We start from the raw sequence: 17,884 nt of genomic DNA on the forward strand, positions 1-17,884 counted from the left end.
CTTAAAGCCAAGTGAAACAGTGAGTGAATTAGGACACCGGTCACACTGTTATCATCCATGGTGTTTCAGTGGGGTTCTGGGAGTTTCACAGCAAGAATTGATTGTTGGTGAGAATCCCGAGGCTTCCACTTTGCTAGAAGTTTAGTTTTCAGCTGTCGTCAGAATAAGACCCTCTACCTAGGGTAAAGGTAGCCCTGTCTATTTGAGAATAGGATTCTTCAGGGGTCCACAATGTCTGTGACCCCAATAGCTTAGGTGTTTTAGCCAATATTTTATATGAATGACAAAATTGGTTCTTAAGAATTTGAAATGTCTCTAGTAAGTGCATAGTGTTGAAATTAGGCTTCTAAAGAAACAGGTGTTTTGGGTTGTTTTGTTTGTTTTCAGCAATTTGTATTTTAGTTTGGTTGTGGTGGTGGTGGTTTACTCCCTAAGCCGTGTCTGACTCTTGAGATTCCATGGACTGTAGCCTGCTAGGCTTCTCTGTCTGTGGGATTTTCCTGGCAAGAATACTGCAGTGGGTTGCCATTTCCTTCTCCAGGGGATCTTCTTATCCCTGGGATCGAATCTGCATCTCCTGCATTGCAGGCAGATTGTTTACCAGTGAGTAAAGAATTCTTTACCAGTGAGTAAAGATTCTTTACCAGTGAGTACCAAGGAAGCCCTGCATTTTAGTTTAGTGTTTAGTGTTTTTATATCTATAAAGAGAGAAAGAGAGAGAATGCTCTAGAAATTTTTCTCTGACTTTTCCAATGAATTAAAAAGTAGATGTTGAGTTGTATGAGCTGTTTGTATACGTTGAGAATTAGTCCATTATTGGTCATATCATTTGTAAATTTTTCTCCCATTCAGTTGTCTTTTTGTTTCATTGATGGTTTTCTTTGCTGTGCAAAAGCATTTAAGTTTAATTAGGTCCCATTTGTTTATTTTTGTTTTATTTCCTTTACTTGAGGAGATAGATCCAAAAAACAATATTTCTGTGATTTATGTCAAAGAGTATTCTACCTATGTTTTCCACTGGTATTTTTATAGTCTTTGGTCTTACAGTTAGGTCTTTAATCCATTTGGAGTTTATTTTTGTGTGTGGTGTTAGAGCGTAGTCTAATTTCATTCTTTTCCATGCAGCTGACCGGTTTTCTTAGCACCACTTATTGAAGAGACTCTTCTTCATTGTGTAGTCTTGCCTCCTTTGTCATAGATTAATTGACCATAAGTGTGTGGGTTTATCTCTGGGCTTTCGATCCTGTCCCATTGATCTATATTTCTGTTTTTGTACCAGTATCATACTACTTTGATTACTATAGTTTTGCCATGTCACCTGAAGTCAGGGAATGTGATTATTCTGGCTCTGTTCTTCTTTCTCAAGATTGCTTGGCTAACCGGGGTCTTTTGTGGTTCCATAAAACATGTTAAATTGTTTGTTCTAGTTTGTGGAAAATGCCATTGGTAATTTGATAGGGATTGCATTGAATCTGTAGGTTACCTTGGATATTATGTTCATTTTAACAATATTGGTTCTTCCAATCCAAGAACATAGTATATTTTTCTATGTGTTTGTGTCAACGTTGATTTATTTCATCAGATTCTTATAATTTCCTGAGTATAGGTCTTGTATATACTTAGGTAGGTTTATTCCTAGGTATTTTTTTTTATGTAACAGTAAATGGAATTGTTTCTTTTGTTTCTCTTTTTGATAATTCATTGTTAGTGCATAGAAATGCAGCAGATTTCTGTGTATCGATTTTGCATCCTGCAACTTTAAGTGTTTTCGTGGTGTCTTTAAGATTTTACATGCGCAATATCATGTCACCTGCAAACAGTGACCACCTTCTTTCCTTAACAGGTTTCCTAATAATAATAAAAATAATGGACTAGAATATGCTTGTTTCAATGCATATGAAAGGTGGTCTCAAGTTACTAATGCAACAACCACAAGGAATAATTTTCATGCATTGAAAAGCATTGATTTGTGAGAAATCAGCCAAGGGTTGAAAGCAGTGGGGACGGTGCCTGTCACCCTCGTGGAGAAAAAGGAGATTGCATCACTGTCACCATACAGACTGTGAACAGTGATCTTTCTTGCTCCTCTTGCTACTCTGACAGTGGTTTCAGTTAAAGATTTTCTACAGCCAGAGTCAAAAATACCTCCTGTCGTTGAGAATTGCCTGCCCTGTGCCCACAATGCCCATGGCCATTTGCTAGTGTGGTATCTGAAGGGGTTGGCTCATTTCCAGGTAGATTATTACATCTGCTCTCTCAAAACCACTTTCAGCATGACACAAATCATCAGTGTAATTCTGAAAAGTTAGAGCAACTTAGAAAATAGCAGCGTGTCGCCCAAGAACAGTTATTTATTAACTTTATTTTCTAAAAATTTGAGAAGGCTCTGGCGACAGACTGCTAACAAGTTAATGAACAAAGACATATTCTTATGAAAGATTTTGAGTGCTAAAAAAAACCAAATAAATATTGAAATAAACTAATCAGAAAGCTGTGCTCCAAATAGTCTGGTGTTTAACTGAAAAAAAAAAAATTAAACCTATTTAGAGTTATTTGAGGGGCTTCCCTGGTGGCTTAGTGGGTTAGGACTCTGCAATGCAGGAGACACATGTACGAGACACAGGTTTGATCCCTGAGTTGGAAAGATCCAGTGGAGGAGGAAATTGCAAACCACTCCAATATCCTCACCTGGGAAATACCATGGACAGAGGAGTCTGTCGGGCTATAGTTCATGGGGTCACAGAGAGTTGGACATGAATTAGCAACTAAACAGAGTTGTTTGAAATTAAGTGTAGTTTTCATTTTGCAAAACTGGAGAGAAAGATAAGAGGTAAGGTTCTGGCTCATAGAGCCTTTGACAGGCACACCTTGGAACTAGTAATCAACCATGGTTAATCTGAATAATGTCATTTGAAAATATGAAATCTGTGTGGAAGTATAGAAATAATTTTTATTAACTCCAGAATGAGAAGTATCAACACAAAATAATTTCTCCATCAAGGCCAGTGTTCAGGTCCTAATGTATAAATTTCCTTGTGTATGTTTCATTAAGAATCCAAATTTTGGTTAATATTGAAAAGAAATCACTTAGATTAAAATTGTAGCAACTTGGACAATTGTACAAAATGTTACCGAACAATATTAGCTTTCAACTACATTTTGCCATAGTTGCTTTCTGATTACCTTTAACAGTTGAACTTACGTAAAAGCTTAATGTTTAACATTTGTATGCTATTAATGTTGATTGAAATAGCTGTTTTTGTTCTGATTTACTGTTGAGTAGGTCCAGGCCAAAAAAAACAAAAAGCTAGCTTAGGTATTCTGCTAGGATGCTCTTAGCTTTTATTAGCTTCGGTATTGAGAGGCAAAGCAGGCAATTTAGAAAAGGAAATAACATAGTTTCATTCCAGTATCTTAAGTTTGGAATCCTTATGCAGAATTTTAGCAGTATCACCATTAAAAACATAGGTCCACAGAGCCTAGGTACCAATTAGCCTGCAAAACCAAGCCTCCCTCTTTAATCTCTTTCACCTAACCCATGATTTAATCCCTTTCCATGTCAGTATTAGAAGCATACTGTCTTTGATCCTCTACTGTAGTAAAAATAGATGGTTTATTTAAACAAAGCAGAACCTTGGATATTTTGTTTTGTACTTGAATAATTCATGTTAAAATCCCACGTGTGTGTGTGCTCAATCATGTCTGACTCTTTGAAACCCCATGGACCGTAGCCCGCCAGGCACCTCTGTCCATGGGATTTTTCAGGCAAGAACACAGGAGTGGGTTGCCATTTCCTCCTCCAGGGAATCTTCCTGACCCTGGGATTGTACCCAAATCTCTTGCGTCTCCTGCATTGGCAGGTGGGTTCTTTACCACTAGCACCATCTGGAGATGCACAAACCCCACAGCTACTATTTATACAGGCTTCCCAGGTGGCGCTAGTGGTAAAGAAATGGCCTGCCAATGCAGAAGATGTGGGTTTGATCCTGGAAAAAGGCATGCCAACCCACTTCAGTATTCTTGCTTGGAGAATCCCATGGGCAGAGGAGCCTGGGAGGCTATAGTCCATAGGGTTGCAACTATGTGACTGTAAAGCAACTTAGCATGCTGCACTGTTTATACAAAATGTTGTGTGTTTTTTTTTGTAAGAAATGCTATTTTTTTCATCTCTTTTTATGAACATGTGTATGATCTTATTTAGACTTGAAAGAATTTCTATGAAAGGCAGCTTGAACTGATAGCACACAGTAAAAATATATGTCTTAATGGGAGGCATTAAACCCTTGGACCAGGAGAAGAAAATACCCAGGATCCTATATAAGCTATCAATTCCTGCCTGAATCATTTTTGAAAAATAAAATAGGACACTTATTTTACCCTTAATATATGCAGGATACATTCAAATACCTTATTCAAGGATGCAATATCATGAGAAAGTTTTTAAGTCAGACACCCTTGGGTTTGAATTCTAAGACTGTCTTTGGCTAGCTGTTTACTTTATCTTCTATTTTATACATCCATGTGAATAGTTGACAAATGGAGTGAATGGGTTGATCCAATAAAACTTGATTCAAAGTTTTAAAGGAAAGGAAAAGAATGAAAATTATCATCAAATTGGTGCCTTTACAAGTCGTTTGTATTTGCTTCCTGTTGTAGTTGAACAGTATTCACTCCTGAGCATCATAAACGTCAGTCTTGGTCTCCTGTCATGTTATCTTATGATCTGTGAACCCTCGTCATCATGGATGTGGGCTTGAACAGAAAGAAACGATGACTACACCATGCTACAGTTGCACCACTGTCTTTGAAAAGGTTACTAGAACTTGTTTAGTTAATCTATTGCATCACAGCACAACTCTTGCAGTGGTCCGCATGTCTGGAGACGAGAGAGATGAGCACCGCGGTCTCAGCTGCGGGACCCCAAGGCGACACTGTGGCTGCACGCGGAGCTACAGGAGAGCGCCCTGCGCCTGGTGTCTGCCGTGCTGTCTCGGTCTCAGACGCTAGTTCTGGCGCCTCTCATCACAGGCAGCATTGCTCCTCATTTTGCAATAAAATAATGACAATCGTACGCTCTGGTTGGGGACTTCCTGAGATCCAGAGTCTTAAGATATTGTCCATTTTGAAAGTTTTTGTTCATTCATGAAAAGTGAGACATTACTGAAATTTGTCTCAAAACCTTTGCTTCACAGATCAGTACACGTGTCTCTCTCATAAGGAAACAGTTAGAGGTCATATTTAAGAGGTTAAGGATTCACCCTGAGCTATGCATTCAGTGCTCTGCAGAAAAGAACTAATAGCAGAAACAAAACATCCTGATATTGAGAGCCTTGCTCTGATGACTAAACATGCTCCTTAAGGTAACACCTTGTTGTTGAGACAGAAACAAAATAGGACCAACATTTTGTGTGAGCCAGAGGTTGAATTGATGCAAATCACATGGTACTTTGCACACAGTAGGTACTAAATTACTACTGAATGAGCTGCCGCCCTGCTGGAGTAGGAAATGGCAACCCACTCCAGTACCCTTGCCTGGAAAACTCCGTGGACAGAGGAGCTTGGCTGGCTCCAGTCCAGGGGGTCACAGAGACTCGGACACGACTGAGTGCCTGAGCAGAGCACACTCAAGCTCCCCCCGCAGTGGTTCCCAGTCTGGCTGCGTGTTCAGACCTGATGTCCACCCAGACTCTGGCGGGAGGACACCTCCTGCTTCAAATCCGACTGATGCTCTCAAATTTTCCTCACTGTCTTCTTTTCCACCCGAGCCTCCCACCTCTCAGTTATTCCCAACTTTTCCTTGTCTGCTGAAACGTTACCCCACAGTTTTAAACACTCTCAGTTCTTATCCAGGTTTAAAGAAATCTTGCCAATCACCCCACTCGCACTTGATGTCCCCGTCTCTCCAGTCCCTCTCAAGAAAGTTTATGGAAAGAGGATCCTATTTCTATCAGCAGTTTCTCTATTCTTAGGACCATGACCCCATTTGACACCTTCGTTGTAACATATGTTTTTCCTGGAATAACCACTAAGTGGCTCACGGTCTTTGTCTTGTTCCTCTTTAATGAAAACTCCCCACCGCAGCAGCTAATTCCCATTTTGACCAGATTGTTTTAATGTACAAAACTTCATGATAAGTACCCTTTTCCTCTATAAGCCAAAGTCATTTGAAGGTCATACCAGGCCATTCATAATCTGACTTTTTCCTGCCTTTCCCTTCTTAGAACTTCTTCTAATTTCCTGCATGATCTTGGCGGGTCTCAGCCACTTTTACCCCCTTAGTTTCTTTCCTATGAAGTGAGACTACAAATTTAATGATATCTAGTTCTCCTTCTCAGGTTATTCTGAGTATTAGCATAATGGAGCATTAACAAAAGTGGGTTTTGTGCAAAATATGGGTTAAAAGAAGGTAACATATACATTATATAATACATATATAATTATATTTACTAAGATTATGCAATACTGATTGGATTCCTTAGCTGTAAAAATTTTTTAATAATTTCATTTTTTTCATATACTGCTCATCTCTTAGACACATACTGAATTTTCTTGCACTGAGGTCAAATTGACTACCTACTCAACAGGGTCATGAAAGTAAAAATATTATTGTTTATTTTTCATTTTTTCCACTGGTAATTACCTCATAAGACCAAAATGTGCCAAATTTCACAACATTAATATACTTGTGCCTAAAATTAACTACTTACATAAACATAGCTCCTTACATTTTTCCCTCGACTTTATTTAAAACCTATGCATTTTCAAAAGAACAGGAATGAGATGATAAGCATAAATAATGTACAATAAGATGAAATTGGCTTCCATGGTGACTCAGACAGTAAATAATACAATAAGATGAAATTAGGGCAAGTGTGAAATGGGTTTTGTTACTATTGTAGAAGTTTTCCCTGCTTACATGACCATTCCATTTTTTATTGCCAAATCTGGTGGAAACAATACAAATAATATCCAACATCTACACTGGGCTAAGCATGTGACATGCCTTATCTTCCTTACTCATTGTAGTAGGAGTGGTTAGTTCACATTATTCCCAGTTTTCTGATGGGAAAACTGACTGTTTCTCATCGAAGGTCCTGAAGCTGTGAGAGGCATAATTTAAACTCAGGTTTATCTAATGTCAAAATACACACTTACCCTCTGTATATACTGCTTTTCCTAAATAGTTATTACTTAGAGACAACGGCATATTTCTTGCACAGTCTATGTGCCTAGCACTGTGTTAAGCACACGGCAGGAAGAGAGAAGGCTAACCCAGGGAGCAGAGCCTCAAAGATTCAATTATCTAGCGAGAAAGAGAGAACTGGCGTGAATGGCTTATTGGAAAAGAGTGATGCTATTGTGTGCAGAAATTCTATGTAAAAAGCAGTGCAGATGCCCACAAGGGAAGCCGTGTTGATGGAGCCGCCCACCAGCCATGTTTCTCCCTAACAAGGCAACTTGCCATCAGCCCAGGCGGGATCACTTTCTTTGATGCATCAAGGACACTTCTTTCCCTTTATCCTGTCACATTTACCTTTTTCTTCTCATGTGTTGGGAAATAAAAAAGCAACATCCTACAGCAACATCCCAAGAGGTCCTACAGAAAGAGAATCCCCAACCTAACAGCCACATCATCATTTAAAAATATCTGTACATCATGTGGCAGTGATTCACAGTTATGGAGAATATGTAATATCGTATTCAACTTAAAAGATGAAAACTTAGAAAATGGAAGCTACTTGGTTAGAATCACCCAGCTAAGAAGTGGCAGAAGAACATTGAGCTGAGTCTTCCAGCTCCACGTCTGATCCGTTACTCCACACTAAACTCTTGTCTTTGAGCAAATTCACTGCAATATTGCTGGATCATAAAACGGATGAATCTCTGTCTTATGTTGCTACAAAACCCTCCTTCCTTTGCAGAAGACCCTCTCTATTGTGATAAGTCTCTCTCCTCTAGACTCTTACCAGCTCCCTGGATACAAGTGGCAGATACTTAGGCATTCCTTGTCCACCTGGAAGGTGGATTGTGCGTTTTATTTGAAGCAGTTTCTCCTACACCTTCAATAGTGGCTGCTTCAGTCCTGAATCGTTGTGGGTTTTAGAAACACTGGGTTCCAGCTCTTCTGCAAGGAGTTACACCCTGTACGAGAAGGGTAGTCTAAGGGGTTTGCAAATTGCACACACAATCCTCTTCCTTTGCATTGATTCATTGATCTGCATTTAAGCCAGAGGGTATTTATCCAGAACTGATTGCCCAGTTCCCACCAGTTTTCTGTGGCTGAAACATTAATGCTCTTAGCTGTCTTTCAAGTAAATTGTGAGAGTGTATGGTACAGTGTCAAAACCTCGGTAGCTATATTACAGGTATCGGTGAAAAGACTTTAAATGAATTTCCCTTTCTGAAATAAATTTGTTGTTTTTCTTTCAAACAGAGCCAGGTAAAAGTTGACAGTCACAAAATAAATCCTTTCCCATACAGACTTTCACAGGTCCTCATCTTCTCCTTTTATGAACCTAGTCAAGCCCATCCATTGACAGAGAGTGCCCAGGTTCTGCTGAAAGCTCAGGGTCAGTAAGATTTTTTTACACATTTCAAAGCAGAAGGCACATGCTCTTTGGAATTCGACAAACGCAAAGCAAGTCCCTCCTCTGTCACAGTCAGCAGTCGCTTAACTTCTTTAAGGCTGATTCTTCATCTGATGACCGAAGATAAACTACCTTCCTTTCAGGGTTACAGGAGGATTAAATGAGATAATATCCATTTAGCCCCAAGCTAGCACCCTTCTTGACAAAGGACAGAATAGGTTAAGAGAGCAGAGCATTGGACTCCCTGATGGCGCCATGGATAGGAACCCGCCTGCCGATGCGGGTTTGGCTGTGGGACGTGGGTTCCATCCCTGGTCCTGGAAAATCCCACGTGCTGCAGAGCAGCTAAGCCCATGCACCTCAGCTACTGAGGCCGCCCTCCCTGGAGCCCTGCTCCACGGCAAGAGGAGCCACCTCCATGAGAAGCCCGTGCAACACAGCTAGAGAGTAGCCGCCACTCACCACTCCCTCCCCCGAAACCTGTCATTCAAGTGAAAATAGCATCCTCACTTCCCTCACTATGAGGGAAGTCTCAAGGGCCCATTCGAATCAGCCTGTTGTGGGTCAGTCAGCCCCTACAATGTAGAAATTCAGGACCGATCCCTGGGATCAAGCTAAGGTTATTTAAGCCTTGTATTGTTTCCTGTGGGGCTTCCCTGGTGGCTCAGTGGCAAAGAATGTACCTGCCATTGCAGGAGACACAGGAGACTCAGGTTCCACCCCTGGGTGGGGAAGATCCCCTGGAGGAGGGCATGGCAACCACTCCAGTATTCTTGCCTGGAGAATCCCACGGACAGAGGAGCCTGGCGGGCTACAGTCCATGGGGCTGCAAAAGAGTTGAACACATCTTAGTGACGATACAGCAACAAATTATTCCCTGTGGTACCTGTAAACAAATTACCATAAACTTGGCTGCTTAAACACACATACACAAATTCACTCTCCTAAAATTCTAGAAGACAGAAGTTCCGCACAGTTTTTATCAGTTAAAAGCAAGGTCTTCACGGGCTGTGCGCCCCCTGGGGCTTGTGGGGCGGAATCCACTTCCTGGCTCTTGTAGTTTGCTGTGGCCTTCCTGGTCCTCTGGTTGCTTTCTCTGCTTCTGAGTGAAACCTCCCACTGCCTCCTTATTGTGAGGGTACTTGTGATCACATTTGGGGGCCACTTAGGAAAATATCTAACTCCATCACATCTGCCAAGACCCTCTTCCCGTATAAGGTAACATTTGCATACTTCAGGGGTTAAGATCTGGGCACCTTTGGGGACCAGTTTTCATCCTGCCGTAAACCCCCAAGATAAGGCTAACACAGTTTATATCTAATTTTATAACTCTTATTTCTGCTATGAACTCTCTCCAAAATTCAGTATGACCTATGCTTCAGGGTGCAATTCAGAATCAATTAGTCATGAAAATACCCTTGCTCATTCTGGTCCACCCGGATCATGGCCTTCTGTGTGATTCACACCTCCACTGGTATTTCCACCTTTTACTATCTTTTCATATTTAGATAAGTTACTGATTTGCACAATAAGACAATGTTATCAACCTCAGTGGTTTCTTTTAAGGGTTAAAAGAAAAAGCACATATGCCACCAAGAATTAAATCTAGAACATGATAAACATGATAGAGTTTAATTTTTTTTCCTTCTATTAATTAAATCATGCCTCCCATTTCGTAGTTTTATGAGAATCAGTCTTTTCCTTGAGAGAAATTATTTCTTAATGATGTATTTTTTCATATGTACTTCATTGTTTTCCTACCATGATTGCACACTGCTGAGATTAAAAATATTGAGAACCAACTGATAGATATCAAAGCATTACTTCTCACCTAAAAGAATAATTCCTGGTTTGTAAACAGTGCCATTCCTGCAAAACACCACTTTGATTACAATATTTTCTCTCCTGCTTTGTTTTCAGTAAGGACTTGTAAAGAAAAAAAATTCCAAGTTTTAATATTTCAAATTACATAGGATATTACATAGCTTAATCAAGTACATCTTTGCACATCTGGATTGATCCATCTTATATTGAAATATTACTTTAAACTCATAAGAATACAATAATAATTTTCTTTCCAGTTTCTTTGATATTTTATCAGAATTAATATCCGTCACTGTTCTATGGCAATATTTGATTTTTTTTTTATCATGGTTTAGTTTTCCTATTTTTAAGGACACATTTATTCTGTCATCACGTCACATTTTCAGAAGTATCACAAGAAATTCTCTAGGATATTTAATTGCCCCATAGCACGCTTGAGGCTTTAACACACGGACCACCTGGGAGTGCTTTTAGGTCCATTTTTTTTGAAGTATAACATAGTTACATAAGCGTGCATATGCCTTGGGCTTACCGGGTGGCTCATTAGCATAAAGAATCCACCTGCCAGTTCTGGAGGCACAGGTCGATCCCTGGGCAGGGAAGGTCCTCTGGAGAAGGAAAGGGCAACGCTCTCCAATGTTATAGTCTAGAAAGTCCCATGGACAGGAGGCTGGTGGGCTGTGCCATCCACGGGGTCACAGAAGCGGTGGACAGAATGGAGCACCCAGGCAGAAATGTTATCACAGTTGAATTGTATTGGATGTGCTCTGCGGCACGGATCTTCTCATCTGACATCATGCTTGGGAGATAGACAGTGGTTTTGCCAATGGCTGTAGCTGCTGTTCAGTAGCTAAGTCATGTCCGACTCTGCAACCCCATGGACTGCAGCACGCCAGGCTTCCGTTTTTACTGCTACATGGGTGTCAGTAGACTTTTGAATATTTTGGTACAGGAGTTTGGTAAGCATGCATCTGCATTTCTGTCAGGGCAGCCCAGCCCGAGGCTTTGTGTTGTGTGTACCGTGAGTCACGTGGTATACGTAAACTCAGCTTCAGAGGATACTGCCTGGTGAATTTCCTAAGAGACTGTATGAGTGTCCATCTCAAGCCTGCAGTGGATGAAACTTAGACTTGCTACAGATCCTCTCCAACACCGGATATTGTCTGTATGTCTTTCCATCTTAGCAATTCCAGTGAGTTAGTAGACATTTAACACTGTAGTTTAAATTTGCATCTTATCAGTAAATGGCAAAGTACCTTCTATATTTTTGTGAATCACTTAAGTGTTTTACTCATTTTCCTGCTAGATTTTCTGTCCTTTTTGTTGGTTTGTAGATGTTCTTTACATAGCCTAGACATGATTTTTAGTAGGGTAGATACCTTACAAATATCTTCTTTTTCTATTAATTTTGTCACTTGATGAACAGACGTTATCAATCTTTGTTAATTTTGAGTTGTTTTTGTGTCTCATTTAAGAAAAGTCATACTATTTCAAACTCCTGTAGATGGTCACTTATGTTTCCATCTAAAACTGTTATTGTTCTACCTTCCATGCTTATACACAGTTACTTGTCATTGATTTTTTGTGACTTGGGTACACAAAGGTTAAGATACTGTTTTTCTTTTCTGAAATGGATGATCAATTAATGCAACACTGTTTATCGACCAGATTATACGTTTCCCATTGCACTGAGGTGTCACTTTTATGGTAAATTAGATTGACCTGTATGTTTGGGTAGAAGTACTTTTAAAAAAAATATTTTAGTAATTATATCAAATATATACAAACTTAAAGAATATAGTAAACCCATGTTACCCATCACCCAGCTTCAGAAATTGTCTACTCATGACCAATCACTTTTCATATACCACAGATCTCAGAGTGTACATGCTTCTGTCCTTTGCTATTTTCATATGTGCTTCCAAGGTGACTCAGTAGTATCCTCTGGAGAAGGAAATCGCAACCCATTCCAGTATTCTTTCCTGGAGAATTCCACGGACAGGGGAGCCTGGTGGGCTACAGTCCATGGGGTCGCAAAGAGTCAGACACGACTGAGCATGCACACATGCATTTCCATATGTCTCTCTGAAAAAGGCCTCTTTATAACATACCATAATATTAGTATGTTATTATCACCTAAAAACTGTTTTTGTTGTTGTTTAGTAGCTAAGTCATGTCTGACTCTTGTGATCCCATGAACTATAGCCCGCCAGGCTTCTCTCTCCATGGGATTTCCCAGGCAGGAATACCGGAGTGGGTTGCCATTTCCTTCTCCAGGGGATCTTCTCAACCTGGGGACAGAACTCACATCTCCTTCGTTGGCAGGTGGATTCTTTCCCACTGAGTCACCAGGGAAACCCCAGCTTAAAACTCAAAGACTCTTAATACTATCAAATGTCTGCTTAGTGCTCAGTTGTTCTGATTTGTTTTAGACATTTTAAAGGAGGTTTTGTTCAAACTAGAATTTAAACAAAGTTTATACATTGTTAGCATCTGAGTCTTCAGTCTCTTTTCACTGAAGATTCCCCTTCTCTTTTGTGTTTTTTTTTTTTTTCCCATAAGGTATCTGTTGAAGAAGCTAGTTCATTCTGTAGAGAGCCCCACATTTTGGATTTCTTTATTTGAAACAATGATTATTTTCTTTTTTTTTTTTAATTATTTGTTTATTTTACTTTACAACAGTGTATTGGTTTTGCCATACACTGACTTGAATCCGCCATGGGTGTCCATGTGTTCCCCATCCTGAACCCCCCTCCCACCTCCATCCCCATCCATCCCTCTGGGTCATCCCAGGGCACCAGCCCCGAGCACCCTGTATCATGCATTGAACCTGGACTGGTGATTCGTTTCACATATGATAATTTACATGTGAAACAATGATTAGTTTCAATTTAAACATGACATTAAGAAAAAAATCACTGATCTTTTAAGACACTGAACCAAAGCAAGTGACTGCCATAGTACCCAAGTGAAGAGTGCAATCTGAAACTTGTGCTTATATGCCAAAGTATCTGGTTTTATAAACAATTTGTCTAAATAAATGTCTTTAATGGATTTCCACGTACCAAGAGTTTTCAGCCGTAGCTCTATTGACGTTTTAGACTGACTCTTCTTAGTTGGGGGGCGGTTCTAAGCTTTGGGGGTGATTAGCTGTACCCTCAGGCTCTTTTCTCTGGACGCCGGTGGCAGCCCCCGCCCCCACCCCAGGTGTGAACACACAAAACACTTCTTATCATTCAGGTGCTGCCCATGCTTGCTGTTATCTTTTTATTTCTCTTTTTTGAGTTCTTCACCTTAACTGGCTCTCAGCTTCTTGAGAACGGGAGCCACGTCTCCATGTATGGAATAAAGTTAGTGATCACTGCGCTGCCTTCTCTACGGGGTTGTTACAAGGACCAGAAGAAGCAATGCTCAGAGAAGTCCCTTTGGTGACTAAGGTCCTAGTAACAATGTGAACCATCTTCAGATCTTGGATTTATTGGTGTTGCCCCCCCGACACACCCAGCAGGGCCCCACTCACTACATGGCAGTTGTCCCCTTCGTCTCCAGCCAAGCATTTTTCTGTCGGCTTCAATGTTTTTCCCACGGATGCTTCCTTCCCGCCTTACAAAAAGTGACCAACTTTTCCCCTTGACTGGATTCCCACAGTCTCAAGTTACAGGCTCTCCGGCACATCTCCCAGCTTCACACGCTGCCCCTTCTCTATTTCTCACATTCCGCCTCCTTATTTCTACTCCGTTTACCTACCTCCCACCCTCCTCTGTCCAAACACACCCCCACTTCATCACTCTTAATTTGTACCTTCCCCTTCCTTTCCATGAGAATCGAGTTTTATTGGGCGATTTATGAAAGTCTGTTAATAGTTTTCTCTCCGAATCTCCTAACCTGCTATAATCATTATGTGTGGCCCATTACTTTTGATAAACATTGCCGTCGTGACACAAGAAGTCAGTTTAAAAAATATAAACAGGGCAATGGTCCTGCTCTGGAGAAGCCAGAGAGATAGACTGAACAGCATCATTTCTGTACCAAGAGGTCAGGTTATGATGGTGCCTCCATAAAGTGTCGCGAGCATCTTTGTTTTGGGGTCGGTGATGGCCATCCCCAAAGGGTGCTTCTGTTTTGTCTTGGAGGTGACTGCTTACCTCTGGAGGCAGTAGAGAAGAAAAGTGGATTCCAGGCCCGGAAAAGATCATAATTCTGTCCTAGAATGTAGGGTGTCCCCTCAGATGGAGGTGTAAGTTCTGGAGCTGAGTGGCTGGGATCTTGCTCCTCTGTGTGTGATATGTGGTGGGCATTCCTCAGAAGTCCTAAATCGTACCTACTCTTCCCACTGGAGTGAAGCCTCCGAGAGAGGCGGTCCGTGACGTCTAATGTCAGACGATCTGACCACATGTGGCCCGAGGACATGCCCTCGCTGCCCACTGCGGTGCGGGCAGTGCATGGCCTTTCCACCTGTATCGAGAAAGAGCAGCGCCCAGGCTGCTTTCTTTGCTTGCCCCCAGATGGTCAGGTTTCTGGCCTGCTCAGTTGATTGAATAAAATGAATCAAAGATATCATGTGGAGTTACCTCATATACTTGCCACTTTCAGCGGAGAGCGTTCGGTTCCGTGAGCCACTCGAGATGGTTCAGTGGCCCTTCCACCCCTGGTGGTGGTCAGAGGACAGACCCTGTGTCAGCTGTGTTCATTTCTGGCTATGCTGTTTCTTTCTCCCCTCTCTCTCTCTTCCTCCATCCCTCTCTTCTTTCCTTCCATCCTCCCTTTCTTGCTTTTTCTTTCAATCAGAGATCCGATCCAGAGGACCCCTGTGATCCTCCTGGCTGAACTGTCCGGGGTATGGAGGGAACATGCTGAGAAAACGTGCTGCAGCCTGTCTGAGGGTCTGGAGATGCCCTGAGGCCTTTGGATCTTCCCCGTGATTCTACAGGAGACAGTCGCAGCCTTTAGCTGTCAGTTTCTGAGCAGCGTGGTCACCTGGACGGGGTTCCACTCCTTCTGCCCCCCGGGGCGGGGTGGGGGCTTCTCAGGGCTGAGGACCCACTGCGGCTGCTGAGACCTCCCCTCCCGGGGCTGCGGTGGCCCCACGGATGCTTCTCGGGAGCTTCCGAGGCAGGCTGACTGCACCAGCCGACTTCTGGTGTCAGTTCATCTGAAAACGATGTATCGATTTTAGAGCCGAATGAAGCTTTCGCTCTTGTCAAGTCGCAGCAGAAGCCAGCCCCTGTAGCCACACTGCTCTGTTCCAGGCAGGTTATTCTTTCTTCCCGCCGATTGTGATAAGCACGTCTACGCCCTGAGAGGTCACCAGGAAAATCCTTCCCACACTGGACACAATTTTATCTTGTCTTATCCTCCTTTTGCCATCCACCCCCCACCCCCCACCAATGTTGCCACTTTCCCCCTTCATCTTGCCATTACTGTTTCCTAACCCCATCTTCCTCTGACTTAGTGATGAGATCAATTACGGATTGCGGGTCATGATTCCCATCCTAGATTTATCACTCATCACCATATAACTTGAAAAAAGAAGAAAAGAAACCCTGATAAACCCACTTACAGATTTGTCATGTCCTGCCAGATACTCACAATGAAAATGTCACAAGTGCTTGGTGAAATGCCTAAAGATCTGTTGATGGGCTTTCCCCAACTTCTGAGAGAAAAGTTACATCTTGTTATTGAAGGATAATTGCTTTACAATGTTGTGCTAGCTTCTGCTGTACAGTGAAGTGAATCACCTGTTTGTATACGTACATCCCCTCCTTCTTGGACTTCCTTCCCACCCCACCCCTTCCCACCCCTCAAGGTCATCACTGAGCCAGAGCTGAGTTTCCTGTGCGACAATAAGGCAGCTTCCCACTAGGCGTCTATTTTACCCATGGCCATGTGTATATGTCCATCCTCATCTCCCACTTCACCCCTCCCTCCCCTTCCCCATTTGTGTCCACGTGTCCATTCTCTATGTCTGCGTCTCTACTCCTGCCTTGGAAAAAAGTTCATCTATACCATTTTTTCTAGATTATACATATACATGTTAATGTACTATATTTTTTTCTCTGTCTGACTTATTTCACTCTGTATGATGGACTCTAGGTCCATCTGAATGCCTATGATCGACCCAGTTCCATTCCTTTTTTATCTCTGAGTAACATTCCATTGTTTGTGGACCTAATTAAACTTAAAAGCTTTGCACAGCCAGGGAAACAATAAACATGATGAGAAGACGACCCTCAGGATGAGAGAACATTTTTGCAAAGGAAGTGATGGACAAAGGATTAACCTCGAAAACAGAGGAACAGCTTGTGGAGCTCAATATCAAAAACAACAAAATCAAAACATGGCTGGAAGACCCAAGAAGACCAAGATAAGAGATTTTAAGGAGGAAATTCTTAGTTTTCCTGAGTATTTCTCTGTCCACAATAAATCTTTCCTGAAGTCAGAGCATAGCGTTCCTTCCGTTACAGCTCACTCTGACCAAGTTGAAATTTCAGATCCATTTTGCGTGTAGTTTGACCTTCCTTGCTCAGGACAGGTAGGCATCTATGACATGAATGGATCTTGTGTGAAGCTCTGGTTGGGCATCGGCAGATAAGGGCAGGAACTGGCTGTTTCCAGGACTTGAGGGAAAGCCCATGGTTGTCCACTCTCCACTCCCACCCCAGTCTTTCTCATCACACGCCGCCGAAATACTGGACCCAGTGGTGCAAGGCGTGTGGGGTCTGTGGTCCGGGGGCAGAGGGTGACGTATCAGCTGACTCCTCTGCTTCCTAGGAAAGACCCCAAGTTCCTTGTTAAACAACGTGCCCTTGTCCTGCTGGGCAGAGGCTGCGGGGTGGCTGGAAATCTCTCCTCCTACCACCCTTGAAGTGGTATTGTGTGAAGGTTCCCAAGGGTGAAGGATCCCAAGGGTGGCAAAGGAAGACTTTTACCTTCCTGTACAAGAAAGAAAGCTTGAAGATTTGGCAGAGCCTAGAAATATCTTAAGTTACTTTTCAACGATACCTCTTTTTTCCCCTATGTCTGAAGCAGCAGGAAAGTAGCTGGAAAAAAAAATCATATTAACTGACCACAGAAAATGTTTAAGCCTTAGTAAATGAATATATTCTACTCGTTGATTTATTCTTCCTCATTTTTCTGAAATGACATGCGTGTTAGGTAAGCTATATACAGAATAAACTTCAAAATAGTTAGACTTCTATTTTTTTTTCACATAGTTACTACACCAAAATGATTTAATATGCATTTGCTTAGTCCACACTGAGATCTGATGGATTCAGAGATAGGGCTGGAAACAAAGTCAAGGTTGAAAGACATCGTCCAGATGCACGCCATTGCTTACGCAACCAAAGCCAAAATTATCTTGAAAATTACAAATTCGGAGGGTTATTTTTAGTGCCGGCTGAGAGGAAAACCCAGGGTTGGTACCGAAACAGCAGCGCTCAGTCTTCCCGAGCCTGGAATGTCATCACCAG

This window comes from Cervus canadensis, chromosome 13 (assembly GCF_019320065.1).
Source record: "Cervus canadensis isolate Bull #8, Minnesota chromosome 13, ASM1932006v1, whole genome shotgun sequence".
NCBI classification, from domain to species: Eukaryota; Metazoa; Chordata; class Mammalia; order Artiodactyla; family Cervidae; genus Cervus; species Cervus canadensis.